Here is a 9,547-nt window from a genome sequence, read left to right as displayed (position 1 = left end):
TCCTTGGAGGCCAGGATGGACAGACTTCATCTCTCAATTTTGGACATATTGTTAGGAGGGACCAGTCGCTGGAGAAGGACATCATGTTTGCTAGGGTGGAGGGTCAGGGAAAAAGAGGAAAACCCCCAACGAGATGGATTGGCCAAAAGGCAGCATCGATGGACTCAAGCGTGGCAACAATAGTGAGGTTGGCTCAGGATGGGGCAGTGTTTCGTTCTGCTGTGTATAAGTCGCAATGAGTCGGTGTCGACTTGATGGCACTTAATAACAATAACATCTACCCTGTATACAGGGGGGATAGCATTGATACTTGATGTGAGGACTCCTTTCCTCTCTGTTGGTATTTAGAGTTACTATCTCCATGAGTATGGAGTCTTGGTGTGGCGCTGTGGGTTAATGCGCCAGACGGCAAAGCCGTTTGAACTGCAAGGTGAGTGGTTCAAGCTCACCAGCGGCTCCTCGGAAACCCTATACAGTGTCGCTATGGGTTGGCACCGACTACACGGCACTTCACAACAACAACAACAACAACCTCCATGAGTATAGGTCAAATTCATCAAATTGTAGCAATTTATCCTCATTTCCTTTATCAAAATTTGTTTTTGTTTTTATCTTCTTATAGTCCAGTTCTGATTATCAAACCATCTAGGCTAGATCAAATGGGTGCTCCCTGCACCTTTAGGTGTTCTTGTGTGGGTGTCAGTTCTTAAAAAATAGTGTATTGTTTTGTTTTGTTTGTTTTAATCCAGTATTTTCATTGGAATTTTCAGTTTATTTTTAACTGAAGGATTGGAAGCATAAATCCAGTCGAGGCACCTCAGAAGAAAGGCCTGGAAATCTATTTCCAAAAGATCATAGCCATTGAAACGCTGTGAAGCAGAGTTCTCCTCTGACACCCGTGGAATTAACCAGAAGGCAACTTTTTTTTGTTGCGGGGGGGGGGTGATTTAGTCCATTTATATTTAACATAATGTAATGTTTGTTGTTATTATTTGTTGTTGAAGAACTATGAAAAACAGCATAAAAAATACAGAGCCTCTCTTAGGCTTAAAAATTTCCAAGCCAAGGTTCTTGATGGGCACCGTGGTGGGGTACACAAGCCCTGTACTGTTTCCCTCAGCCTTCAGCAGGAAACGCAGGTCTCTTCCCAGATGGCTGGATTTAAGCCTCCCATCTTGCCATTTGTTTTACAGTTGGCCCATTTTTCCCTCTGGTCCTTTATCCTTCTTTAGATTGACCATGCATCTGTGTTTCAATTTCTTCTCTGTCCTGCTGTCTGTCCTTACTATCTCACTAATGAGTTTCACTGATGCATCCTCAGTTCATTAAACACGTTCTTAAACTGTGCTCTCACTGTTCCCTAAACATTGTAAGGCCTCTTGTAACGATTTAACTCCATTTCCCCTCTTTCTTGCTATTGCTAGCATGTATTTTACTTTTTACATGTTCTAAATCCACAGGTAATATAACAGTGTGTTGTTTTCAAGTCAATAGTCATTTGTTTACCTACATTGTTGTTTTTGTTAATGCCATCGTTGTTGTTGTTGTTATGTGCCGTGGAGTCGGTTCTGACTCATAGTGACCCTGTACAGGGTTTCCGAGGCTGTAAATCTTTACAGGAGCAGAAAGCCTCCTCTTTCTTCTGCGGAACAGCTGGTAGTTTTGAACTGCTGATCTTGCGGTTCACAGCCCGATTCGTAATCACTACGCTACCAGAGCTCCTTAGCTACCCTGTATAGGGTTTCTTAGGAGCGGTTGATGGTTTTGAGACACTGACCTGCTGGTTACAGTCCAGGCCTGTCCAACAGCGCCACAGCTGGAATCTTAACGACATAGTCATCTGTTTGTTCTTTTGAACTTTGACCTTGACTTCCTCTGTTGACCATTTCCCTTAGGCTCAATTACCCTCATCTGTAATTTGGAAAATGTCCTAAAAGGACAGCATCAGGACTGTTTTAGAGTTCACTTGTATACCTCCTTCCTCTCAAAGATCATAACCTGTGTTGGTTGTCTATTAAAGTCTTGCTTTATATATTTTTCCAAGTTCCCATAGTTGTTTTTAGTGTGGGGGAGGGGTTAACCTAAAACAAGCTATTCTTTTTTATCTTAAATGCACTCCCATTGATTTTTTTTTTTGCCTTCTTGGCCACTCCACTGAAAAGGTCTCTAATCAAAGATTTGCATCCCTGTTGCTAAATCTAAACATGAATTTCCTGTCCTGAGATGACTTGATATCAGTGTTTGCTGTAGCGGATCACGCTTTCCTTCCTGCCAGGAAACATGTTTTCAGTTGGCTTCCAGGACTCAGAATGGCCAGCCTTTGTCTCTCATACTTTGGGGCAATAGTAGAAGGAGGGACCAGCCCCAGAAGGACATCGTGCTTGGTAAAGTGGGGGGTCAGCAAAAAGATGGATGGGCACGGTGGCAGCAGCAATGGACTCCAATGCAACGATTGTCAGGATGGCAGAGTACTGGGCAGTGCTTCGTTTTATAGAGGACAAGGTCACCCTGAGCCTGAACCAACTCGACGGCACCTGGCGATAGACATTCCCCTAGTGTTCCTCATCGCCCACCAGTTGCTCTAGCTGATTCCTCTTTACTAGCCTCTTCTCATCTCGATCACCTCTTACTGTTGGCATGTCCCTTAAAGCTTACCTCCTCTTCAACTGTTGCTGTTCTTAGATGTCGTCAAGTAGGTACTGACTCACAGCAACCCTATGAACAACAGAACTTCAGCCTAAACTTGTAACATATGAGCAATTGATGGTCTGTCCACTGTCTGCCCCCGGCCTTGTTTTAGCTGAGAATATAGAGCTTTTCCACCATCTCTTCCCACAGATGTAGTCAACTTCATTTCTGTGCATTCCATCTGGTGAGGTCTGTGTATATAATCTTCTTTTATGTTTAAAAAAAGTACTTGCAAAATTCTGCCATGCGATCTGCAGCATTATTTCTTTCACCAAAGCCATATTTTCTTGATTTCATGTTTAATCCGTTTCAGACTGAAGAAGTTGGTAGAATTCTCCAATTTCATCATCACTGGCTTCAGTGGCTGGTGTTTACATTTGAATAATAGTGGTATTAACTGGTCTTCCTTGTAGGCGTATGGATATTATGCTATTACAGACAGCATTGTACTTTAAGAGACACTTAAATGTTCTTTTTGATGATGAACCCGGTGGCATTCCTCTTCAATTTGTCATTCATGGCATAGTAAACCATATGATGATCAGATTCCTAATGGCCAATATCAGACCATCTCAGCTCACTAATGCTTAGGATATCCATGCTTATGTGTTGATTTCATTTTTGACAATTTCCAATTTTCCTTGATTCATACTTTGTACAGTGCATGTTCTAATCCTTAATGGTGTTTACAGCTGTTTCTCTTCATTTTGAGTTGTGCTCCATCAGCAAATGAAGACCATGAAAGTTTTATTCCATTCGTGTCATCATGATCCACTTTACTTTGAGGAGGCAGCTTTTCCCCAGTTGTATTTTGAGTAACTTCCAACCTGAGGGGCTCATCATCTGGCACTACATTTGACAATATTCTGGTGCTCTTCATCATGTTTCCATATTCAGGTGCTATCTGATAGTATTCCGCTAATAGTCATAAGATTTTCTGTGATTGAACATTTAGAGGTCGTTCCCCTCTCCCTTCTTCCGAGTCTGTGTTAATCTGGAAGCTTAGCTGAAACCTGTCCACCATGCATGACCTGCTGGAGGTATAGTTTCCAGCATCCCAGCACCACCCAAGCCACCGCAGTACTACAAACTGACATGTTGTTGTTGTCAGGTGCCATCGAGTCGGAACCAACTCATAGGGACCCCATGCACAGCAGAACGAAACAATGTCCGATCCTGGGCCAACCTCACTACCACTGCCACACTTGAGTCCATCGATGCTGCCGCCTGGCCGATCCTTCTCGTTGGGGGTCTTCCTCTTTTTCTCTGACCCTCCATCTTACCCAGCATGACATCCTTCTCCAGCGACTGCTCCCTCTGACAATATGTCCAACGTATGAGAGACGAAGTTTAGCCAACTTGGCCTCAAAGGAGCCCTCTGGCTGCACTTCTCCCAAAACAGATCTATTGGTTCTTTTGGCAGTCCATGGCACTTTCAGTATTCTCCTTCAACACCACAACTCAAAGGCATCAATTCCTCTATGATCTTCCTTATTCACTGTCCAGCTTTCGCATCCATATGAGGCTATTGAAAACACAATGGCCTGGGTCAGGCGCACCTTAGTCCTCAAGCTGACATCTCTGTTCTTCAATACTTTAAAAGCTGACATGAGTGGTTGACAAAGTTCATGACTTCAAGGAACTCATTCTATGCTCATGAGCTTTAGACCTGGAGGTGTCTGTGCTAGCCACCTGGACCCAGTTGTCACATATACAAGGGACAGGAGATGGCAAAGAAGGACCAGAACATCAGCTGGTGAGCCTGCACAACAGCGAGAATGGGCCAAACCCTGACTCCTCCATCCCACCCGGAGCCACTGGGAACGGTGCTCCTTTAATTAGCATCACGTTTGGACCAGGACTTACTTGTAGTTGTTTGCTTGACTGTTGCTGCTTTGCTCTCCCCAGCCTTGTCCTCTTTGCCTCGATATGTGAATCATAAGCCCTCTGTTCTTTAATGTCCCACATTGTTCCAGAGCCTTCCCCCTCCTGCTTTCGTCTCTGCAGTGTGTTCTCTGGGCCTGCCTCCTGGCTGTCTCTTCAGGCCTTCCTTGGCTACTGTCCTGGGTCTGATGTTCTCCTTTCTGGGGGTCTGTCGTCTCTTGCTGCTGCTGCTGCTGTTTGTTTATGCTGCCAGACTGAGACCAAGAGTGGGGTCCGAGACCTGGCCTACCTTAGACCTGCTGGCTCCTCTGTAGCTGAAACAGACAGCTGTGGCGAGTGAATTCACGGCATTCAAATTGATGAAGCGTCTTTAGTTGAGAAGGATTAGATTCCTTCTGTGTGCTGCCAGATGGCAGAGCAAAGATGGTTGGATGAAAGTTGTGGGAACTCTGGTTTCTGTGCTGGGGATGAAAACAAGGGCTCCCAGTCCTGGAAGGAGCTACCTTGAAAGAGAAAGGCGTAGCCCCTGCTCCCACCCCTGCCCCCACTGCAACCTCCACCCCTGCGGGAGGATACCAAGGCTGAGGGGCATCATGAGGAGACTTCCACCCTGGGAGCACAAACTCACAGGCTCTTCCACGACAGCTAACCAGCAAGTGACTCTAGTTCTGTGACCATATTCTCTCCTTATAAATAAAAATTCAACTGCGGGACCGGTCGTGTTTCCACTAGATGTAACTGACGCCAAGTCTAAATCATTGCATCGGACTGAGTGGGCCAGAGTGGGACCAGCAAACACAGCTGCTGGGGAAGCAGGGGGTGGGAGGAGAGAAGTAGTTGGCATTGATGTAGAGCTAGGAGAACGGAGGAATCAAGGATGGCCAACTGTTAGGATCGGGTGGGCAACGATCCCCAGGCAGGATGAGGACTACAGTTGTCAGCTCTGAAGTTGACATGGTCAACCACAAAGGAGCCAAGAGACAGACCATGAGCCAGCCTGGCCGCTCCTCAACACAGCTGCCGAAAATGTTCCTCCACGTTTGTAGTTCACCGCAGAGCTCTGGTAGCGTAGTGGTTACGAATTGGGCTGCGAGCCTCAAGGTCAGCAGTTCGAAACTACCAGCTGTTCTGCAGGAAAAAGATGAGGCTTTCTGCTCCCGTAAAGATTTACAGCCTCGGAAACCCTGTACAGGGTCGCTATGAGTCGGAACCAACTCCATGGCACACAACAACAACAGATCCCCCCAGTGGTTCTGCAACACTGGTTCCCTGCCACCGTGTGTTCCGGACCACATCCCATCCAGCTGGTGGGCCACAAGGCCACACGTAGGGTGGGCAGGCCATTGCTACACCTCTTACTTCTCCCTTGACCCTTCAAATGCAGATTGAGAAATCTTGAATTCCTAGGAAAATGACAAGCCAAAACAAAGCTCAAACTTTCCCCCGGGGATGAGAGAGTTCAACTCCGTAAATTCTCTGCAGCTGAAACTTAGCTAGAGCTTTCTGCGTGCCTGGCCCAGCTCTAAAAGCTTGTTGTTGTTGTTGTTGTTGTGAGGTGCCGTCGAGTCAATTCTGACCCATAATGATTCTGTATAGGGTTTCCAAGGAACAACTGGTGAGCTTGAACCACTGACCTTGCAGTTCAAACGGCTTTATAATCTGGCATGTTAACCTACAGCGCCACATCAGGACTCCTCTAAAAGCCTAACAGGTAATAATTTAATTCTCTCCACACCCCAAAGAAACAGGCATTATAACTACTGTCCCATTTTTCAAATGCAGAAACAGATGGCTTAAGCCACTTCCCTAGGGGCACACAGTTATTAAGTGGCAGCCTTGTTTAGAAAGGACAGTCTTCAACAGGGAAGTCACTAATGTGAGCATGTTCTTTTCATTCTAGTCGTTCAAAAATCCGATCCCACAATTCTCTGCATTTCTTTCCCTCCACGCCAGTTAGACTGATTTGATTTTCTAAAGGATGATGGCTATTCCTCTTTACAATACAACACTCAAGTGCAATGATTAAGACAACTGAAAGGACAATTTAGCACTAGTCCATGCAAGAGTCCTGGTGTGGCGCTGCAGGATAATGCACTGGACTTCAAGGTCGCTTTGAACTGCAAGGTCCATGGTTCAAACCCACCGGCTGCTCCTCAGAAACTCTAGACAGGGTTGCTTTAAGTCAGAACCTACTCTACGACACTTAACAACAACAATCATATAAGACTGAGTCAGACATAAAGACAAGGTCGGTCGTTCAAACTCACAAGCTGCTCTTTGGAAACCCTGTACAGGGTAGCTATGAGTCAGCATCAACTCAACGGCACTTAACAACAACAACAATCCACTAGATTTAGATTCTGATGCTTTTTAAAACAACAACAACAAAAACATCCAATAAAAGCAGGGAATTGGGTGCTGATGTTGGCTTGAATGATGAATACCACCCTGGATTTTCCATTTACTTCTGAAACCCTGGGAGCTTGTTTGTTTCTTGCCAGACAGGTGAAGCTCTGTTGTAAAGGAACAGGCTTAGTCCTGGCAGGCAAATCTGCAGAAATCACTTCTGTGAAAGCAGGCTCAGATCTCTGCATTGGTGGGGGCCTGTGAGGCTGTTCCTTCCTGTTTTACTGGCCCAGTCTTCCCACCCCAAGTTGGTTCTGACTCATAGCAACCCGATAGGATAGACTAGACTGTAATCTTTATACATGCAAATAACCAGGTCCTTCTGCCATGGAACAACTGGTAGCTTCAAATTGCCAGTATTTCAGTTACCAGCCAAGCGCTTAACTACCACGCTGCCAGGGTCCCTTGGACTGACCTTCTAAGTGTTCAACCATAATTACCATAATTAACAGCATCAGAGATTCTTTTACTTAAGAAACCTTGATGGCAAGATAACCAAATCAAGCATGGTTTTGCTGATGCTCTGTGGGGTCACATCTGGGTTTCCTACTTTAAGAATCACAGGATTCCCCTGAAAGGCCACTTTCATGGGAGGCTTGCATAACTGACAAGCCTCAGTGTCATGAGCCTGCAGTGAGTGACCATCACCGTCCCATAAAGTGAAATTCTGACTTCACAGCATTCAACCGAGGGCGTGTTACTGACCTGTTATTAACGTGTCACTTGGAATGTCTTCGATTATGCATTTCTCCTCTCGTTCTCCTATGTGGAAATAAAACGCAGTTGAGAAGCAGAAATTCAGAAGGAATATCAGTAGTTGCATTTCTGTTGCCTGCACCCCTCCTGGGAGTATTTTTTTCTGAAGTGGGTCACTTGCAGATGATACCGTTCCCTGAATGTTTGTGCGTCATGGGCTAATGCTGGAAGATTGATTTTCGTGAGAAGTGACATATGGCAGCTACCCTTGGGCAGGTAATCGCAGCAAATCCCACGGAAGGAGATAAAAGGATTGGCTGTACCTACCAATAACGGGGCCTTTCCGAATACCACACCCCCAGAGTTCATTCGGTGTCATTTGATCTGTGATTTTGTAAAGGTCGCCCAGTATTCAGACAGATTCCAGAATGAAAAAAGAAGGGAGAAGCACAGAGAGGTCAGGGATAGCAAACACCAAGCAATGGGGAGCCCCAGGATCATGCCTTCATGACCAAACTGGAGTGGCCATTTTCTGGTTGCTTCTGTCTCTTGGAAGTGAAGCAGGTGCTATGGACAATGAGAAAGGCCGGGAACTGTAAGGGGGGAGATGAGGCAAGATGAGAATACTGCGGGGTGGCCCAGGCAAGGGGCTGGAGGAAGAAGCAGGTTGGTAGAATGGGAAGGTTCTAAGCTAGGAAGAAATGGTGGCCCTGATCCTAACTAACACCTGACTCTCAACCAGCAGGATGATTTCCTCTCTGCATTTCTGTCTTCTCATAAAACAGAGGAAACCAACATCGCTGGGTGGTCCTCTAAGTTCCTAGTCCTGGCATCCCCCACTTTCTCTAATCCTTTTGCTTTCAAAATATTTATAGACTCACTGGAAGCTGCAAAAATACTAGAGAGGTCTGTGTGCATCCACTGGCCACATCTCCCATAGTGAAGGTAACTACACACCTGACTTAGGTACAGCACAATTAACCAGACAACAACCCATACATGCGTTACCTGTTTTCATGCCTACTCATTTGGAGAGCACATGATCAAGAGCCAATGATACCGAAGGAAGAAGTCCAAGGTGCACTGAAGGAATTGGCAAAGAACAAGGCTCTAGGAATGGATGGAATACAAATTGAAATCTTTCAACACACTGATGAGGCACTGGAGGCATTCACTCATCTATGCCAAGAAATTTGGAAGACAGCTTCTTGGCCAACTGATTGGAAGAGATTCGTATTTATGCCCAATCCAAAGAGGTGACCCAGTGGAGTGTGGAAATCATAGAACAATATAATGAGTATCTCATGCAAGTGATTTTTTGCTAAAGACAATTCAAACAAGCCTGCATTTGTGTATTTAGGTGTATGTTTTAATTAGAATGCTTCAACAAGCAATTGCCAAAACCACAAAACTCTTGAAATAAGTGAAAAGTATTGAGAAGGACTGTGGGTTTGAGTAAGAGCTGGGAGTCTAACCACCTGGGTTATTAGTTCCATTGTGGAGAGGGCAACAGACCACAGTGTTGCCGTCTATAAAGCAGGGAAATAGCTGTACCTTCCTCTGGGGAAAAAGCCTGCATGGCACTGGGGTTAAGTACTCAGCTGCTAACTGAAATGTTAGCACTTCAAACCCACCAACTACTTTGGTGGAGGGAAGACCTGGCCATCGCTCCTGTAAGGATTATAGTCTGGGACGCCTATAGGGAGGGTCCGCTTAGTCCTATAGAGTCGCTAGGGGTGGGACTCGGTTGTGCTGTAGGGATGACGTGGAAGAAAGGATTAGCTGTGTGTTTGGCGTCACTAAGTGACATAGCTCTGACACTGGTGGATCCCCATATGGACACATTCTTACTGCTAAGCAGTGAGTGGGTTAG

This window comes from Chrysochloris asiatica, unplaced genomic scaffold (genome assembly GCF_000296735.1).
Source record: "Chrysochloris asiatica unplaced genomic scaffold, ChrAsi1.0 scaffold00262, whole genome shotgun sequence".
Lineage (NCBI taxonomy): Eukaryota > Metazoa > Chordata > Mammalia > Afrosoricida > Chrysochloridae > Chrysochloris > Chrysochloris asiatica.
This window is presented reverse-complemented; position numbering follows the sequence as displayed.